The sequence below is a fragment of the Calypte anna genome, chromosome 12 (genome assembly GCF_003957555.1).
Source record: "Calypte anna isolate BGI_N300 chromosome 12, bCalAnn1_v1.p, whole genome shotgun sequence".
Classification (NCBI taxonomy): domain Eukaryota; kingdom Metazoa; phylum Chordata; class Aves; order Apodiformes; family Trochilidae; genus Calypte; species Calypte anna.
Genome location: NC_044258.1, coordinates 16727430 through 16739449, shown reverse-complemented (window position 1 = coordinate 16739449; position 12020 = coordinate 16727430).

Genomic DNA, 12020 nt, shown 5'->3' with positions numbered 1-12020 from the left:
CGAGTGATCAGATGAGGTTGTTCAGGCTAAGGAAGGCTCCGGGAAGATCCTAGAGCTGCCTTCCAGGACCTGAAGGGGTCTATAAGAGAGACGGAGAAGGATTTGTTACAAGGGCGTGTAGCGAGAGGACAAGGGGTTATGGCTTAAAATCAGGAGGTTTTGGTTAAGCATGAAAAAGAAATTCTTCACCGTGAGGGTGGTGAGATGCTGGCCCAGAGAAGCTGTGGATGCTCCATCCCTGGAGGTGTTCAAGACCAGGTTGGATGAGGCTTGGAGCAACCTGGTCCAGGGGAAGGTCTCCCTGCCCGTGTAGGGGGGTTGGAACTATAAGGTCCCAACCTGAATCATCCCGTGAGTTTATGATTCGATTACAAAGGGTCTTGTCAAATATCCCTGCAGGAGGTGGGCATCCAGCAGCACAACAAGATCCCTGTGGAGCTGCAAGGGATCCCTTGTGCGTTGCCTTTGTCAGGAGCTGCGTTAGGGATGGAGGTGAGGGTTATGTTAAGCAGAGGATGTGAGCAGTTTGAATGCAAACAGCAGAGATCTGCAGGAGATAGAGGGTGTGACATTTATGGTAATTTATTTTGCCAGGCGTTCACCTCCCAGGACTGTTTGCACTTAGAAAAAGTTCTCAGCAAAAGAATTTACAGCTCTGAGAGGCTCCCTGCAAACTTTATGTGTCTTTATAAATTGACAAAAGTTCATAAACGTTGCTAAGAAAGATGTGATAAAATTAAAGATTTGAGAGCCAGCTGGGTTTTAAATTACTTGCAGCAGAACATTTGGAATGCTGACTCCTTTTGCAGACTGGCTCCTGCAGGATTAGGGAACTAAGGGCAGATAATCTTCAAGCACAAAGTCTCTGCCCTGCTTCATCATGATCCCAGGGATGACAGAAGCAGAAGGATGGGCAAAGGGGAATTCAGGTATTGACAGGGATCAGAGATGTCCTGTGCCTGCCCAGCCCCTGTAAGTGATGGGGTAGGTCTCATCGTGGGTTCAAAGAGCATGGAGGCAGAGGGTTCTCTTCTGGACTTGTTAAATAATCTTATCTGTCCTTGCTTGTTTTCTTCTGACTGCGGTCTCTGTGCCAAAAGAAAATGGATTTCAGGAGCAGGGTGCTGTTCCCATGCTCACAGGGGAGCAGTGACCATCAGGATGTTCCCCTTTACAGTCCAGAGAAACCTTTGTCACCTCTGTCCTGTCTCCTTACCTGGTGTGATGTTAGGGTGACAAGGACCTTCCAGTTCAGAAATGCCATAGGAAATTTCATTCGTGGCATTTCCCCAGTACTTTGACCTCAATAAATGAAGTCACAGCACAACTCAAAGGCCCGGGACATTTGAGGATGCTGTTGGTAACTGATGCCAAATAATTCTGGTGCCATCGTATCACACACAGCTAAAATCACACCACTCCTCTTGTATCAGTGCAGCACCACTTACTCCAGCAGATCAGATGAGCCCAAAAAGGGGCTTTTCCCCATGTCCTTTTGCTTGGTCACAGCTGCAGAAGCTGCTCATCTCTGCTTGTACCTAGACAGCCAGGACCTCTGCTCATTTCAGGCAATGCAAACAAAACCAAGCAAGGATTTTAGCATGGTTGAGAAATTTAGGTCCCAGATTATTATGCATCTGCCAAACTCCAAGCAATGACTTATTAACAAGAGTAATTGCTTTAATGAATCAGATACAACAAATTGGATAAGGCCCTGCAGAATGTTCTTTTGAGCCCACATTGGCAGATGGCTGGGATAGCTCGACAGAGGAGTAGGCTTGCTAACAGCACTTTGGGAAAAAAAACAACCAACAAACAAACAATTAAAAAAAAACAAACCTTAGGGGGGAAAAAACCCAACAAAAAAGAACAAACCACTGCTAAGCTACATTTACAGCCTGAGTCTCTGTTGTTTAGGAGCTCTTTTGATAACTCTGTTTTCATGAGCGAAGAAGTGCTACAAAATGTGATGCAAAGGAGCAAGCAGGAGGACTCATCCCTTTGAAAATACTTCTATTTTTCCAGGTGTGAAAATGAAACAGTGTCTTCTGCTGTTCGACATGTATAGCTTAGGAGCTTTCAGCTCTCTTTTAATTATAGCACTAGTTCTAGAGAACTGAGATCTGGTATGCAAATATATGTCCTAGGCAAATATATGTCCTTGCTTCAGTTGAGATACTGGACCTTCAGTAGAACCAACTTGTTCAGTTCACAAGGAAAGAGGAAGCAGGTTTTCCTTTCATCAGCTCATGAAGATTTTATTTCTGTCTTTCATCCCTCCTCATGCCAGGTTTGGGTGTAGTGTTTGCAGTGTAGTGGGGGCAATTTCTCATTGCATCTTCACACTGTTTTGCTGAGTCATCCAAAGCTTTCTTCTATTCATAATAGATGTCGTTTGTGCTTGTAATATTATTTTAGAGTTTATCTTTCAGAGGGAAGGAACAATACTTCCCCTGTGCAAAAGCAGGATACCAAGATGGAAGCATGCCCCAAAACAAACATGGTGCTTAAAGATGAATCCCATTATACCAGGATTACTGTTTGATTGCCACAAAGAAAATGAAATTAAACCCAAAATACATAAAAAGTGAAATCAGGGATGAAGTGACTATTGTGTTGATGTAGGCTTTAGATTTCTGTAGAGATTTTTGAGTGTTTTCCAGTCATGGATGTCAAACAGCTGTAGGGAGGAGCACAAGAACTATTGTCCCATTTAGCTAAGTGAAAAAAAAAAACCACAGAAAGGTCACTTGTCAAACATCAAATCAGCAGCAGAACATGAACTTTAATCTAGTGTTTGCCTCAGGGGCATAACCCAACTAAGACTCTTACCAGGTAAGATTTCTGTAGCATTATCACACCACTACCAGCAAGTCCCAAACACTCCCTAGGCAGTGAAGTCAGATTTCACTGGGGATGCACTCACATAAAATCAGATTTAGGGATCACTTGGAATTCACAGCCTGATTTCCTATTGCCTAGAACTGGTTTTGCCTTCAAGAATTCTTTAAATACAGAATATGGCCGGGAATAAAAGAAAAAACTGTGTCTCTATAGACAGCTCCGTGTTGGGTTGCTTTCTTGAACGTAATATTCCATTTGCACACGTTTGGGTTTTCAGTGTTCTCCTTTTATTTTTTTTTTTTTCAAATGGATTGAAATTTCTGTGCCTTATTAACACCCTCCTAGAGTCACAGATTAACACCTATATGACACTTCTGTCTTGTTTGTTACCCAGTCTAACACAACCCCCTCCAAAAGCCATGACCTACTTTAGGGTCCCCTGCTTTGTTTATCTCCCCAGTGCCATGCAGACACTCTCCCTCTGGTCAGCACTGGGAAGCTGTTTCTCAACTGATGGCTCTGATATTGCTAAAGCTCTCAAAATAGGCATTTAAACCATTAGATGAATTCTCTGACTGGATTCTCACCAAGTCTGAGAAAGAAACCATGAAAGTTCAGGAGAGTGAAGGGCTTCGTTTGGCTGTGCAGTGCCTGAGGAGAAGGGTTTATCAGGAGCCACAGTTCTTCCTCATTTCAAACCAACATTTCCTGTGATTTCAGCAATGATTTTTGAGACACTGTGGGTACACAATTTAACGTGCAAAAAGCAGATTAAGCAGAGCCTCTATTGCTTTACCCCCCTCTGTGATTACTCTTTGCATTGCCTTTATTTGTGGTATCTTCAATAATAATCCTCATAATTAGCTTTTTTCTTTTTCTTCAGGCCTACAAGTACCATTAAAAATGGTTCTCCCATCAGTGTTACTGAAATCACCATCTAGGGATCTTTAGTAGACAGCAGGAAGCAGCAATATAGATTGATATCTCTCTAGGCAGGCAAAGAAATTGACTCTTGACTCAGCAGAATTCCCAGTTTGGAAGACTTCCCCTCCACCAAGATTTTGTGCTTCCATTGAGATGGAAAGGAAGCAGTCAATGCTGCTATTGAAAAAATAAACAGACATGTGACTTAATTTTGAAGAGAGTTCCCAGACCTTTCCATTCATACTGTGTATCATACCCTATGAAATTCAGGAAGAAAAGGCAATTTACCTCTGAAAACTGAAAGACAGGGAGATGTCATCACTCTTTATTCTCCTTACAAGGCAGAAGACTTGTTTAAAAGCTTTCAGTATCAAAGAGAGTTGACATTTAAGTGAGAGCTTCCAGTACCTGTGGAGTGATTCTGGATCATCTCATAGGAACATCCCTGTACCATTTTCTTGCCCCACCAGCTGCAAATACTTCTAGCTAAGTTCTCCCATCCCAGATATCTAAATTCTTTCACTCTCCCATGTCAGATGAAGCAGAGAACCCCCCTGCCCATGCTCTTTGTCATCCTCCCTCATTCCTTGTCCCACTTGATTTTTTTCCAGCTACATCTGTTTTTTTGCACACCCCCAATCCATCACCCATTCTCCTTTCCTCCCCAGCTGCCATCCCATCTCTTGGCCCACACAAGATGAATTCTCCTATTTTAGACCTCTGTTCCTTCCACCTCCCAGTGATACCCTCACACATTTAGGATTTAATCACAGTTTCTGCCTGCCCTGAGGACTGCTTGAGCTTTGTCTCCCGTAAAGTGCAGTTCTCATCCTTTCTGCCATCAAATCAAGGGGTTTCCTTCTGCCCACACAGGAAAATAAAGCAAGGGAGCTTCTCAGCAGAAGCTCCCTACACACAGCAGCTCAGATGTGTAAGAGCAGGGAACCCCTGCTCCCATTTAGGATGGAAAATACCAGAGGGGGGGGATGAAACCTGTGGAAATTCAGCTGCTGCTCCACTGTGCCTGTTGCACTTTGACTTTTTCAAAGCAGCACCATTTAACCAGGTTGTCCCAAGAGCAACACATGGCATCTCTCTGACATCCATGAAAACCAGCAGCCACACACAGGAAGATAAATCCTCCAAACTTTGGCAGTTCACATGCAGGGCTTTGCTAGACAGCCCACAGCAACCAGATGTTTTGAGAGGGAATCCAAAAGTAATTTTCTGAAGGAGAACAGGCCAGCTACCCCCTATCAGACAGCCTTTTTCTCTCCACAGCCTGCCCCACACAAGATGTTGTCAGGCCTAATAATTTCACTGCAAGGTTTGCATCTCCTCTTAGAAAAAGTTTTGAGTTCCAGGATTGAAAATGGGCCCCCTGGTTACATGAATACCTCGTGAGAAACAAGCAGAATTCCTCTTTTAAAATATAGTTTCTGAGGCTGTGTCATCAGTTTGGAACAAAGTCTGAAACCCTGTCAGTCCCAGGGTGGTTTTATCAGCAGAATTGAAGGTGATTAATACTGCAGCTGGGGCTCCTGAATGAATTGTGTTACTCTCATGAGTCATTCCCTAATCCCCAGCCCTCCCTTTTTCCATCCCTGCCATATTTGGGAAGGTAACGGAAGGATTCGAGGGGGAACTGGACAGTCTCTGTTGTTCAATATCCTTGTTTTGATTTTTCACATGTTCCTCTTTGCAGATGCTAACTCATGACACTGGGTAGCAACAGTGGTGCAAACAGAAGCTGCAAGAGCACTGTCATCCTGACTTGGCCTGAGGGGGGAAAAAAAAAGAAAAGGCCAAGACAGGGGATGAAGTAATTCCCTCTGGTTCTTCATCAAAAGAAGAGTTTTCATGATTTCCATCTTAGAGCTGAGCTTGGTGCTCAAGGCAGATGTTCCTCAGTCCAAAAGGGGGTCACAACTGCCTCTGCAGGGACAAATGGTCAATCTGCCCTGGTCTGGGGTGGCATTCAGAGCAGGGATTTGTAGGAGAGAGAAGAGACTCCTGAGGATAGTTACCTTTGGTCCATGGCCTGGAGAGAAGGATCTGACCAGCTGTAAACCAGTAATACCCAGTTACCCTTGGATCTGGGAGAGCATTTGCAAGATGAGGTGTAGGCAGTTGCCTTTCAAGTGAAAGATTATGTTCTCCTGAATATCATCTAAAACATCCTGAACATCTCCTAAAACAGCTGTAAGAACTTCAGAAAGACAAATCCCAGAACAAGGTCAAAAAGCTGGCAGTGGGGTACATAAGACTGGCACCTCCTGAGGGACCGAGAGGACCCAGTGGGAAAGAATTTGGGTTTTGCTCCCCAAACACCACTATAGAAAGACACACAAACTCATCCCTCTGAGCTCTGTGAGGCTTTTGCAAGCTCTCTGGGAGAGGCAAATTTATTGGCAAAAGGCAGAGGGTTCTGACTGGCACTTAAAAACAGCCAGAGACAGGCAGGGAACAACACCTGAAATCAGGAATAAGTCTATGGGCTAAATTTTGTGAGGGCAACCATGTTTGGCCAGCATGGCATCACAAATCCAGTTAATTAAACTGGTGCAAAGGCCAAAGCAGATGTAGATAAACCAGGTTAAACTCTCACTTATGCTGATGTAATGTAATTCAGGGCAGTAGCAGTACTAGTTAAACCAACTATAGAGTTAACTGGTTTAAATACATTTGCCTCAAATATTGGCACTGGTTTAACTAGACTGCTTCAAAATCAAAAGCAAACTCTACACCCCTGACAATCTTTCTCTGTTGGATGGAAACCAGTACAACCTGTAGAGACATGTAAGAAATTGCTTTTAACAAGGAGCAAAGGGCATCAGGAGAAGAAGACTCAGCCCAGCAGTGCTGGTCTCAGGCACCTTATTCTCAGCTTTCCTCAGGATCTGTGTCATCTTCACATCAACAACACTTAGGTCTAAAACTTCTTTCCTGAAAATCCTATTAGAAAAGGTCAGACCAAAATCACAGCCCATTTTTCAAGATACTCATAATCTCATCAGTTTGGAGGGGAAGGTGTTTATTTTCTTTCCCACTGTCCAATAATAGTTTGAAATGGAAAAATCACAGGTGTTCTTTTTTTCATTGAAAACTTCAAGATTTCTATTTTGATACACAAATGCTTCCTGTGCTTCGTCTGTCTTTTCAGAGAGATTGTGCTACATCTGCTATTTGAAGAAAACAAGGTTTTTCAAAAAGAAATCAGAAATATGAACATTTGTAGTTAGTAGTCACAACAAGCTCAAATGCCAAGACCTTCATATTTCTGCTTTACATCAGACTTTACAGACACAGCATGAAATATAAACTCTCCCCAAATGTCTTAAACACCCACCTGGAATCAGAGGAAAATAATATTCTACTAAACATTAAAATATTCCCCACCTAAAGTGTGAATCTCTTTGGTTTTTCTCACCTGCAGTATTTCTACTGCAATTCATTTCTGTTTCTTCAAACAAAACCAGAGCAGTGAGAGAACCAGAAATCCAAGAGTAAAATAAAAAATCTTTGGTACACATAAAGCCTGCTGAGACTTGTGGGGTTTTTAAGGGAGAGGAATTAAAGAATGGGGGCCAATATGCTGAATTTGAGTGTTAACTTTCACACTTTTGGATGTGAAAAAAGGATGCCCTCAGCTAACTAAACAGTGTGGCAAGTATTTTAAATCTGTATTATACAGAGCTAATTGGTAGCATCAAGGGCCAAAATTACACTCAGTTGAGATCAAAACTGCCTGGATGAAAAAAAAGAGTTCCCAAAACTCTTTTGAGCAATCATTACATGTTTTATTCGTAATGTGTGCCTACTTTAGAAACCCCACAGGGATTTCACACTTTTTTTTGGCCCCCTCTTTTCTCTCAGCAGGCTGCCATTTGATCTGAACAGGCAATTCAAGTCTGTGTCATGGCCTCCATCTACCTGGAAAGGATCATTTGCCAGAGGATTTTTCTTTTTTGTCGTTTAAAAGCAAGAAGCTTTGTTAAGCAAAGGGAGTTAGAGGCCTGATATTTCAGCTGGGCATCTGGATCTCTTAGAACCATTGCCTCCTTGGGAAGGAAGGAAGGCATCTGTTTCATCAGCCATGAAAGATGCATCTTCCTTTAATGTAATTTCAGGAAGAGTTGTAAAGTTTGGCACAAATGTGTGCACACAAAAAGCAGAATATGAGGCAATTTGCCCAGCAATGTGCCTCTGCTTTACTGCCCCTGTCATTACATCCCTCTGTGAGCCCTTAGCCTGCATTACTGTGGTCTGGATTCATCCAGCACTTGTTCCTATCAGGTTTGGTCTGTATCAGATCAGATCTCACTTGGATCTTCTCTGGTTACCCCACCAGGGTACTCAAATATGGGATAAATGCTTCCCTGCTCAGTCACCCAAGGTGCTCCTTGGCAAAGGTCCCTTTGACTGCAAGACCACAAAGCCATGGACTGACATGAGCTGTGAAACCTGGGGAGAACATCAGTGTACACAAAACACAACTGTGGGCCAGCCATGGACCCCAAAGTATGGCTTGAACTGCTTGGTTTGGAGGGTTCCATGTGGCAATCCTTTGGGAAGCATCCATGCCAACACTCCTTTCTGTATTAGGAGGCTTGATAGAGAGTAGCACAGCCTGGACCAAGTGGTGCACAACTAAGTGACTGGAATACATGAACTGACACATGGCTTAACCTTCCCCACCCCTGCTGGGTGATGTAGTACATGAGAACAGGGTATTCAAACTGCTTCAGATGGCCTCAATTATTTGGCACAGGCTAAAGAGAGCTGAGACCTCTCCAAGGAGCCAGTCAGTAAGAAAAGCAGAGCTGGAGCTCAGTGTCTGCTTTCCCAGCAGTTAATGCCATTACTGGGGCAAAACAGAATCAGAAGGATGCTCTCAACTCTTGGGGGAGAAAGGAGAAAATTCCCTCTGGTGATTTCCATGCACAGCAACCTCTAACCCTAAGTTATTTGCACCACAAAGGCCTTGCTCAGCAGCACCTGAGTCTGCTTGGTAGGTGCTAGTTTAGAGGAGGCTAACCAGGTAACCTGGCTGGGTTACCTGCCCACACTCACTTGAGCTGCTCCTGACAGGGATGGAGGACATTCCCATCAAGCTGTGGCCCTCTGTTTTCCTGCAGATGTCCAAGCAGTGCAGAGGAGCCACTGCTTCTTTGGCTCAAAATTAGAAATGAGTATCAAGGAACTCAGTACTTGCACCTAATTAATTAGCCCTGACCATAACCAGACCCTCCCTAAGTCTTTTAAGCTTCAATAAAGGCAAAGAGAAGGCTACACGATGCAGCTCATGGGGATGCTCAGGTACATACCAGGAGTTTCTGCATGAACAGGAGTTGTACATGATCCTTATAGGTCATTATTGATCTGTCAGGAACTGATAAAGTCTATTTCACTTAATTTTCCCTGAGAATGGCTGGATTTACTGGAACCAGGGACATACTGGGGGCTACACGTACCATAGAATCAAAGCACAAGATGTATGGAGGCCCTGAAGAAGATGCTATATCCAAGCCAAGGAGCCCAAATCTTGCTTCTTTTAGACTTCAATCCTGCCTCATCCATGTCAGGTGAGCACAAGAGATCTTAATACCTCATTATCTCCCTTCATGGATAATCAGCTTCCTCCCCATGAAGCTGGGATACCAACCAGGTGCCACATTGCTCATCCACTCCAAGTGGAAAAGGGGTCACCTTAAGTCACCATGATGTTCCAAGCTATAAAGATATCTGTGGTTGAGTCTGACTCTCATAACCCCTTGCAGAGCACCTATGGGAGAAGGGCAGCCATAATTTCCACATATTATTAGCAGAAGCAGCAAAAGGTGCAGTCACTGGCACTTCCCTGTATCCCCAGTGTTCATAAAGCTTTCCTTGATGCTAGCAAGTCTATTAATAACACCTTGCAAGCAATCAGAACTGCTCCACCAGCCTGGGAGGGGGAGTGTTGGTGACATCGTGTTCCAGCTGAAAGTCATGTAAAATCCTCTGTAGCTTCTTCTGAAAGGCATCAGCATCATCAGCAAATAGAAATATGCAATCACAGCACCTTGTCATTGAAGGGAAGTCACAGACCCAGCCAGCACCCCAGATCCTCTTCCACTAGAGGTGAGGAAACAGGATTTCTGCCCAGCTTGGGCCTTATCAGTAAAATTCAGCAGCACATTCAAATGCAAAAAAAAAGAAAAAAAAAAAAAACCCAAACAAAAAAAACTTAACCATCTACTGACCTGCACAGCTCTGCTGTAGCCTCCTGGCTCAAGTGTGTGGCAGAGGGTGGCCTGAAGCTACCACGGCCATCAGAGAATGTCTTCTGCCACTGGAGAAGACTTTGCTGTGGGTTTCAGCAGGAGGGCTCTGCCTTCCCTGACCTCAGGCATGTTTGAAACCCCAGAGCAGCCCCTGGGGAGATGCTGCCTGAGCTCACTGCAGAGTGTTAATACTGGAAAGATCATGTCGGCCTCATTAAGAAATAGTTTTCTTCTGGAGTCTGCCTTGTTTTTTTAAAGCACTCAGGAGACAACAGAACCCCCAACATTTCTTCTTTGCACTCGATTTGCTGAGCAGGGGCCTGTACTGCTCACTGCCAGATGTTGCCCTGTTTTCATGGGACATGTGACACCAGCATCAGTGCCAGCAGCTACGATGTCAATGCACACAGCAACCAGGAAAAAGTTCCATGGGTAGCAAACCAGGGCACACATGCAAGATCACATATTTTAGATATGGTATTGTGGGTGAGGGGAGTTTCTAAACCCCAGGCCTTGAGTCTGGCTTAACCCACCAGACATCAAGCTGCCCCTGCTCAGCATCACCCCACCCCAATGCTTATTCTTGGTCATCATTCCTGCACAGGCATCACCCTGTTGATGATGCTTAGATGTATTATTTTAAAATGAAGAAATAAGTGGGGGAAAAACAAACAGCTATTTCTTTTATCCAAATTCTGGCCTGGATTTCTGTAAGTTTTGCTAGAAGAATGCAGTATTATGGTGAAGAGAGCAGCTTTATAAAGCTGTGCCAGTGCATATATTTACGGTCTCTCCTACACTCGGCATTAAGAAATAATTCACCACAAAGAATGACATTCTGTTCCCATTCCAGCCTTGCCCACTTCCTCAGATCTCTGTGCAGCTGCAGTGCAAGAAATCAGAAACCAGAGACACCCAGAGCAGAGGACTCCAGGAAGCCCTTGCCACCAGGTATGGGAGAACATTTGTGGAGACCTCCCCATGCAAGAGGACTCCACATCTGCTGGAGGTTTGCAGCACAGGTTATCCCCTACCAGTGCTCCCACTGTTTGATTTCCCCTTCCTTTGCTATTTAAGGAAAGAGGAATGGAAGTCTCACCTGGAAAACACTCTATCCAGCAGCACTACCAGCTGCTCTCATGTTCTAGACCCATCAAAGGCTCTTCCAGTATCCAACTAGAAGAGACCAGTGGCAGAAATATGAGGAGTCTTGGAAGACTCTCATCAGGGAGAGTGTCCTGGTCTGGGCCAGGATAAAGGTGATTTTCTGTCTTGTACTTTTGCTTTTAGCTGAGTCTCTTTAAGTAGTTGAGAAAAGGACATCCTGGGGTGCTGTGAAGGGATCTAAGATGCTAAGCAAGGAGCTGGTCCTAAGACCTCACTGAGTACAATTCCTTGGTCAGAGAAACCTCTGGACCTCTTCTCCTCTACTGGAAAGGAAATCTTTAAAAAGAGAAAGCAGCAGAGGGGAATTCCAGAGAACTAAGGCAGGGAGCAGAGGAAAAAAAATGTGTTCATTGCATGTCTGGCATGCACCTGACTGACATTTCACTCTTCAAAATGCTCCCAGTAGATAAATTCAGATAAAGGGGTAGAAGTCTTATGATTCAAACACGTGTTGAGTAAGAAACCACATAAATGAAAATATCAAGGATACACTGACTGATGAGGCAATGAGCTCTATTCTGTAAACATTCTTTCAAAGGAAAATCATGTGCCTTGTATAAAAAAAGTTGCTTTCTTTTGGCAAAACTCTATTCAAATCTAGTATGCCACATCCAGTTACTCTCAGTGGGATCTGAAGCTTGCAATAGGCTCCTTTATATCCTAAAGACCTATTTCTTTTTGCAACACCAGCCATTAAGTGTCCCCTTCTCTGGGCACACCAGCATCACTGGGGCTCCCGGGTGGCAGCTGCTGAACCATGTGCCACCAGGGAAGCTCGGAACCTGGGCACCCCTTCCTGCTGGCTTTGAGCTCCAGTCA